Below are 8735 nucleotides of genomic sequence, written 5' to 3' on the forward strand. Positions count from 1 at the left end.
TTTCTACAGAGGAATTGCGGTGCAATATCAGATGGCTCTTGATGCTTCCACCAATGGGAACTTCAACACCAGGAATCCAGAAGAGGCTATGAGAGTTATTGAAAACTTAGCATCCAGCAGCAGCACTAAGAACTCTGAATTTGAGAGGAAGAGATCCGCAACCATTCTTGGGAATGATCAGATGGATGAAGTGAAGGCAAAGCTGGACAGTGTTCACAAGCTTCTCAGGAGGCAGGTCTGCTTAGTTGAGGATGCAAAGGCTGTAGACACAGAGGGTAGAGCAGAGGTAGAAGAAGATTTCAACTTCATTAGTGGAACTGGATTTCAGAGGCCTGGAAACCAGAATGGAAACTTCTATGGACAAAGAAGTAATTCCAACCAGAGTTCGCAGCAGCAGAAAACCTACAACAACAACTACAGCAGCAACAACATGGGTTATGGAAGCTCCTACTACCAGAAGCTACCACCACCTACCCAAGAGAACAAGATTGAAGAGATGCTTGATAGATTTCTTGAAGGACAGCAGCGCATGACGGTGGACTTCAATGGGAAGATTGACTCTGTCTACACCAACCTGAACACAATGTTTGAGATTTTGAGCACTCATGTGAAGAAGCTGGAGATGCAGGTTGTTCAGAAAGGAGAAGCTGTTAAGAGGCAAGAGGCCTTAATAAGAGGGGTAAGGGATGATGTGACGAAGCCACGTGAATGCCATCATAGATGATGATTTCTAGCAAGTGGTGAAGCAGGAAAAGCTGCAAGAAGGAGATTTCGAAGTAGAAAGCTCGATGAGTTTCTGCGGATCGCATAGGTGTCGATCGACGCCGAACATCAAACATCGATCGACGGACTTCAATAAAAACCGATCAACAGGCTCTCCAGATCATCGATCGATGAAACCTAAGGAGTCAACCGCATCTTGCAATGCCGTGAGGATCCTGACTCACGAGGAGTTCGCAGCAAGACACCCACATCCGTCCAGCCCTGTTTATGTCAAAATCGATCGACATTTAGATACTGCCGTCGATCGACAGAAAGAGAACGCCATCGATCGACAATCTCCAGCGCCCATCGATCGACACGCACCTCTTACATACCGAGTGCAGATGCAAAGATAGACGTTGCACGTCTCAATGCACTCAGGCCACAATCCAAACCTTCAGATAACCAACCAGAGGCCACAAGTACACATTCAGATGATGCAGCAGATCCTATAGAAGTTGATAGGGTTCCTATGGGAAGAACCCTGATAAAAAGAAAGGAAAAAGTGGCAAAACATCTGAAGAGGGGAGCTAATAAGAAGGAAAGGGAAAGTTTCCAAAAAAGAGTTTTCGGGATTCCTTTAGAAAAGCCATTCGAGGAGGCTTATTTTACCCATGGATTGTGGATGTTCTTCAGAGAGACCGAAGAAGACATTAGGAGAATGTTCTGTGAAGTTAGAGAAAAGATGAAGAAGAGGATTACACTGAAGAAGAAGAGTGATCCTGGGAAGTTTGCAATACCATGCACGGTGAAGGGTATTGAATTCCCATATGCACTGTGCGACACAGGAGCATCAGTCAGCATCCTACCTAAGGTTATGGCTGACCATCTGGGTTTGAAGGTGGAGCCTTCCAAAGAGTCATTCAATTTTGTGGATTGTTCTCAGAGAAGCTCAGGAAGAATTGTAAGAGACCTAGAGGTGCAGATTGGTAATGCCCTAGTTCCAGTTGATTTCCATGTCTTGGATATCAAACTAAACTTGAACTTCTCTCTACTACTTGGGAGAGCCTTCTTGTCAACAGTAGGAGCAGTGTGCAACATGCAAACAAACCAGTGGTGCCTGAAACTCATAGATCCTCATTTCCACTACAACCCTCCTGTCAAGAAGCCACAGACGTCCTCCAGAGGAATCGATGATCCTGGAATCATCGCAGCATGCCACTGTGGAGCTGAGTATGAGACAGAATACTCAACATCGATTGAAACTCACACATCAACATCGATCGACGATGCTCACCAGAAATCGATCGACATTCCCAAAGAAGAATCTGTCGATAGTAGTCCAGAAGATTGGGAGAACGACTACTGTTGGGGTCAAACACGGTTAAGACAAAGTTAATATCCAAATCTCCGCAAAATACGAATATGTCTTTCCGCAACAAATCATGCTCGGTTAAGAGAACGTCGCAACGTATGTTCCCGAGATAAAGCTTCGTTCGAATTCAAACATAAGCCATCAGAAACAAACCCAGACCAGTTACGGATAGGTCCGAGTATGACGATCGGAACACGGATGAACCAAGCTCGGTCATTACGCAACTACCACACATGCACGCTGTCCGGTCGCTACATAGAGACCGAGCGTCCATCCCGCTCGGTCGCTACGTAGCAACCGAGCGTCCGTTACGCTCGGTCGCTCGCTACGTAGCGACGGAGCTCGAGCCAAAGCTCTAGCGACCGAGCGTTCGTTCCGATCGGTCGTTACATAGCGACCGAGCTTGAGCCAAAGCTCGGTTGCTACGTAGCGACCGAGCGTCCGTTCCGCTCGGTCGATACGTAGAGACCGAGCGTCCGTTCTGTTCGATCGCTATGTAGCGACCGAGCTCGAGCCAAAGCTCGGTCCCTACGTAGCGACCGAGCGTCCGTTCCACTCGGTCGCTATGTAGCGACCGAGCTCGGGCCAAAGCTCGGTCGCTACGTAGCGACCGAGCGTCCGTTCCGCTCGTTCGCTAGGTAGCGACCGAGCTCGGGCCAAAGCTCCTGAATACCGTAGCGAACCCATCTCACATTCCCCGCCATTTCTAAATTATCAATCAAACTTTACCGTTAAACTGCGGAAAGTTCATTCTTTATCGAAAGAAGCCGTAATAAACGCTTTGAGTCGGAAGACGGCCCAAAGGGACCTAAGACATGACTCGAGACCCGACTTACGATTTCTTAACCAACAGCCCGTAAACCGCATGTCGGTTTACGCTTGGTTCGCAAGGGAAGATAAATGTCAAGTTTCCGCGGATAAATACGAAATTTGGAAGATAATTACGAAGATCAGACAAAATGGAATATCTCCATTTTTATGCTATGGCGGCTTAAGGACAGAAGAGGAAAAGCGTAAACCCACCTTGGAGTCAGTATATAAGGAGTCCTAGGCGAGAGGCATAGAGAGAGACTTTTTTTTGGAGAAAACTTAGCACTTAGAGCAATTTTAGGCAATTTTCCGTTTTTGTCATTCGAGCTGCGACTCAACTAGGTTTAGCCGTCTTAGGGTTGCTAGAACTAGGAATCTCGCCGACAGCTCTCAGAGCCCACACACTTACCAAGTTGTAAACGCTCAAACACAGATTCGGAATAAGACTTCTATTTGCTCTCTTCTTACGATTTTTATACTTTATCGTTGTCATTATCGTGTTCTGATTTGCTTGGCTTGTGGTATTAGCAGATATCCGGGACCTCTGGGAATTTAGGGTTTTTCCTAGTTTCCTTATTTAAAACGGAAATCGACAGTGCGAATTTTGGTTCCCACAAAGCTTCGTTCGAAATAAAAAATAAGCCATCGGAAACATACCCAGACCAGTTACGGATAGGTCCGAGTATGACGATCGGAACACGGACGAACCAAGCTCGGTCATTACGCAACTACCGTAGCGACCGAGCGTCCGTTCCGCTCGTTCGCTATGTAGCATCTGAGCTCGAGCCAAAGCTCGGTCGCTACGTCGCGACCGAGCGTTCGTTCCGCTCGGTCGCTACGTAGCGACCGAGCTCGAGCTAAAGCTCGGCCGCAACGTAGCGACCGAGCGTTCGTTCCGCTCAGTCGCTACGTAGCGACCGAGCGTCCGTTCCGCTCGGTCGCTTCGTAGCGACTGAGCTCGAGCCAAAGCTCGGTCGCTGCGTAGCGACCGAGTGTCCGTTCCGCTCGGTCGCTACGTAGCTACCGAGCTCGAGCCAAAGCTCGGTCGCTACATAGCGACCGAGCGTCCGTTCCACTCGATCGCTACGTAGCGACCGAGCTCTTCTGAAACGTCGATACGACCGTAGTGAACCCATTTCATGTTTTCCGCCATTCTAAGTCATCGATCAAACTTTACGGTAAAAACCGCGGAAAGTTCGTTCTTTATCGAAAAAAGCCGTAATAAACGCTTCGAGTCAGAAGACGGCCCAAAGGGACCTAAGACATGACTCGAGGCCCAACTTATGATTTCTTAACCAACAGCCCGTAAGCCGCATGATGGTTTACGCTTGGTTCGCAAAGGAAAGATCAATGTCAAGTTTCCACGGATAAATACGAAATTTTGAAGATAATTACGAATATCGGAAAAAATGGAATATCCCATTTTTACGCTATGACGGCTTAAGGACAGAAGAGGAAAGGCGCAAACCGACCTAGGAGCCAGTATATAAGGAGTCCTAGGCAAGAAGCATGGAGAAAGAAGATTTTTCTCTGAGCAAACTTAGCACTTAGGGCAATTAGCCAACTTTCCGTTTTTGTTATTCGAGCTGCGACTCAATTAAGTTTAGCTGTCATAGGGTTGTTAGAACTAGGAATCTTGCCGACAGCTCTCGAGCCCAGGCTTATACCTTGTTGTAAATGCTCATACGCAAATTCGGAATAAGACTTCTCTTTGCTCTCTTTTTACGATTTCATATAATTTATCGTTGTTATCTCGTGTTCTGATTGCTTAGCGTGTGGTATTAGCAGATATCCGGGACCTCTGGGAAACTAGGGTTCTCCTACTTTCCTAATTTAAATGGAAATCGACAGTGCGAATTTTGGTTCCCAGAACTACTACAATCCCACTATGGCAGCACACACCATAGACACCATACATACGGAGGAGTATGAAGAAGATTATGAGGAGGAATGAGCTATAGAGTACAAAGCCATTCTTGATGAGAAAGATAGACTTCTCCACCATTCCTCTTGGAAAAGGAATGCACCGTCGATCGACAGAACAGTCTGAACATCGATCGACACTCATCTTCATCAGAAAAGTCGAAAACGAGCATGGACCGACATTGCCTACTACCCATCGATCGACACTAACATCAATTGTGCACGAGAAGGAGATTATTCAATTGGCAGTTGGGCAGATGATCGCTATCACGAGAGCTATGCAGTAGAAACAGAAATTCATGATCCAGGAGCAGATGAACTTCATGAGGGTTACACATATGAGGAACTTCTCAACATGCAAAGACGCAGTGAAGCATATCAACAACGAGCAGAAGCTTCTTTGGAAAGAACACGTCTCAGCCATCCTATCGACAGAGAGAACCGTCCGACCATCGACAACAACCCTCCATCATCGATCGATACCCGTCCGAAACCAAAATCCACTTTAAGCAAAAACCATAATTATGATAACCAGTGTCTAACACATTATGAATTTGGTATTTTCAGGGACCCAGATGTCTACGCAAGAGCAATAGATGGACATGCACTGCACGTATCCTGAGAGGACATTGCAGACATTCTTCAGTTGGCTAATGGAGCAGATAATCTTTCCATGCAACAACGCAACGTCCCAGCACACCAGCAGAGTGTTACAAACGAGTTCTATGACACAGCTGGTGGCATAGACAACTGTTTCAAGCAGAAGAATTGAAATCATACTCGACCATCGATCGACGTTGACGACCCAACATCTGTCGACACACATCCCGGGTTTGGAAAACGCGCCTATGACCGTGATGGAACTAGGAGATTCCACTGGGAGGAGAAAGATGAATATGGAGTCTACAAAGATTATCAGGGCCACACCAGAGATGTGGATGGAGACATCATCCATGTGTCCAAGGATTATATCATAAAGCTAATGGAAAGAGCTTTGAGAGATGAGCACAGCTACATATGTCTTCTAGAACATGCTAGCTCATTCACACAGATCAAGCTGGTACCAGAGATCTACCCCAAGGATAAGATCAATGAGATGTTCTATGGAGTCTGTGGAGCCCAAGAGAAGAATGAAAGAGACTTCCAGATGAAGCTTGATGGTGTTTACTATCCACTGAATGAAAGAGACTTCCAGATGAAGCTTGATGGTGTTTACTATCCACTGAATGATAGCATCAGTTGGCTGACTACATGCATGGAGGAGATGAGGCAAGACATAGCGAAAATTCAGCATGCGGCCAACGTTTCTCGACCAGCACCGGTCGACAAACATCGACCAGCATCGATCGATAGTCGCTTACAAGCATCGGTCGACGACAATCTACCACACTCACATCCGATGAAGTCTCAACCAGATTTTCACACCAGAGCAGAGATTGATCAGTTGGTAGAAGAGATCTACAAAACTCTGGAAACTACATAAGAGAGGCTTGATAGGAGATGTGATGACATCTATTTCCAAATGGACCTTACAATGAGTGCTTTGACTTCTCATATAGAAGCAATACAAAGGGAATTAGTGGAGATTCAGGGATACATCGCCCGTCGACCAGAAGCATCAGCATCGATCGACAGACGCACCAACAAATCGATCGACAGTCACAGGAGGACATCGATCGACGAAGCTACAAACCGAGGCAGGCTAGTAACAAAGATGATATCAGACAGGTCCGATACACACAACCATGGAGAGGAGATCTCAACTGACACTTACGCCACACTTATGAGACATCAATTGTCCTTCATTGTTGCAGAAGATAGAAAACACAACTGCAACAAAGAAGGACAAATGGCGCAGAGGAGATGAAGCAATAAGAGACTTCACTAGTACATGGTTCAACAAGCGCAGAGAAGAGATGGAGACTTGTTTCCCAGTAAGTTCCAGCTTTCAACATTACTAGCCAAATCAAGTCCAAAAAGTCGAGCTAAATGACTATAACAAAGCGCCGCGTGGGAGGTGTTACGGGATTTTTGTGTAGGATCTTTGTGCGTACCACGGAACGATGGACAAGACTGGTATTGGTATAGATTTTGTATATAGTTTTAGAGAAATAGACTTGAAGAGATGTTTTATTAGATGAACATGCCGGGAGCTACAACAGATTGTTGTATAAACCCTAGTTCAAGCCGCCTAGCTCTAATCTCTAAGTCTTGAAGTGTCGATCCCTTGCTTTAGGGTTTAGGTTCCCTTTATATAGTCTTCTTAAGGTGGGCCTTAGTCGGTTGGAGTAGTTTAAACTCTTCCATATTCGTAAATATCGGAAGTTTTCCTTTTCTCGAGGGAAGGGGGCGGTCCCTGGGACCGGACCTGGAATACTTCATAGCGGGGAATCGGGGTGCCTCCTAGCGAGGACCCAGAAGCCGGTGTCCTGCCTGGGGTCTGGAGAAATTTAATGCCTGAGTATTTTTCCCCAACAGTTTGCCCCTTATTACTCGATTTCCTCATCGAACTCGGGGAATAACCTGTGCACTCAAGTCAACCGGAGTTGCTCATTCTCAGCAGGCTTCCCTTAGGCAGGACATCGCTCCAGTAACCCTGCGATCCCGGGTTCCACTCAGGCTGGAACCACACTCTGAACCCGGGGTAGGACCCGTTCCCTTATTCCAGACTGGGGTCTGGCGCTATTGAACCATTGATTTCTTGTCGGAGATGTAGAAGCTCTGGGCTTCTGATGGCGTCTTAGAGACGGGGGAGCCTAGAGGTCTTATGTTTCCTTAGGAGAAGCTTATATATTGATGCGTAGAAGCAGGCTTGAGGATTGGCGCGAGAGTTTATCATAGATCCCAGATCGAATTTCGGGTCCCCTAGAGTCTTTAGGTCCCTGTTCGTGGCGAGAAAGGGGACGGTCATGATGAAGCCTCGAAGTTTGCTCCCTCACGTGGTGTCCTCTCTGTGGCGCGTGGGGACTTTCCTAGGGTTTATTACCCTTCTCTTTGCTCTCGCCGCCTAGCGGCTCTCCAACTTTCCTATTTTCTCTCTCGCTCTTAGCATTTCTCCGCAATCTTCATTTGCTCAAGCTTAGTTCTTCATTTCAGGTATTATCTCCCTTTCACTCTCTCTTTTCTTTCGACTCATTTCCTCCAGATTCCCTTTTAGATCTCTAGGATGAAATCTAAGCCAGATCTCGCTCTAGATTCTTCTTCTATAGGCGGTAGGGTTAGGTCAAAGAAGCAGAGATCTGGTGCTGGTCCTTCAGAATCGGTGGACACCTCCAGTTCTTCGCTAGATCTTACCGCGGAGGTTGAAAACCCAAGCCGTACAGTTACTGGCGTTGCTTTGCTGTCCCCAGAGATAGATAGATTCGTCTGATGGGCCCTCTTTCGTCGATAGGAGCGGAAGAAGTCGCATCTGGCGGGTGAAGTATCATCTTCCCGACGACGTTATCATCAGGATCCCGGGTACCGTAGATAGGGTCTCGGATTTAGAGGTCGATGAGGTGCCTGTGTACGAGGGGTTTTTCGAGTCGGGTTTCAGAGATCGAGTTCCTTCGCTGCTGGCGAAGGTGTCGGAGGCGAAGGTGTCGGAGGCGTTGGAGATCTCTCCAGGTCAGCTGAATCCTCCCTCCTGGAGAATTCTGATAGCCCTGCAAAATCTAGGAAATCTCGAAGGTCTTACTATCAGAGTCGCCGAGGTTCTGTACTCATATGCTATCACCCCCCCCCCTGAATGGTGGAGAACGGAGATACCATCTGCACCCTCGCGGCGGAGAGCTCCCGGTTCAGGAGATCGTGAAGAAGGAGAGAAAGCGTCTCCCTATTTTGGATGGTCGCTGGACCGAGAAGTTTGCCTTCATGTACATTCCGGATTTCTCCACTGTTTCGTGCACAGCTGGTGGGTGACAAGAGTCGTGAGGGTAGTGATTGT

Source organism: Brassica napus, chromosome C3 (genome assembly GCF_020379485.1).
Source record: "Brassica napus cultivar Da-Ae chromosome C3, Da-Ae, whole genome shotgun sequence".
In the NCBI taxonomy this organism is placed as follows: domain Eukaryota; kingdom Viridiplantae; phylum Streptophyta; class Magnoliopsida; order Brassicales; family Brassicaceae; genus Brassica; species Brassica napus.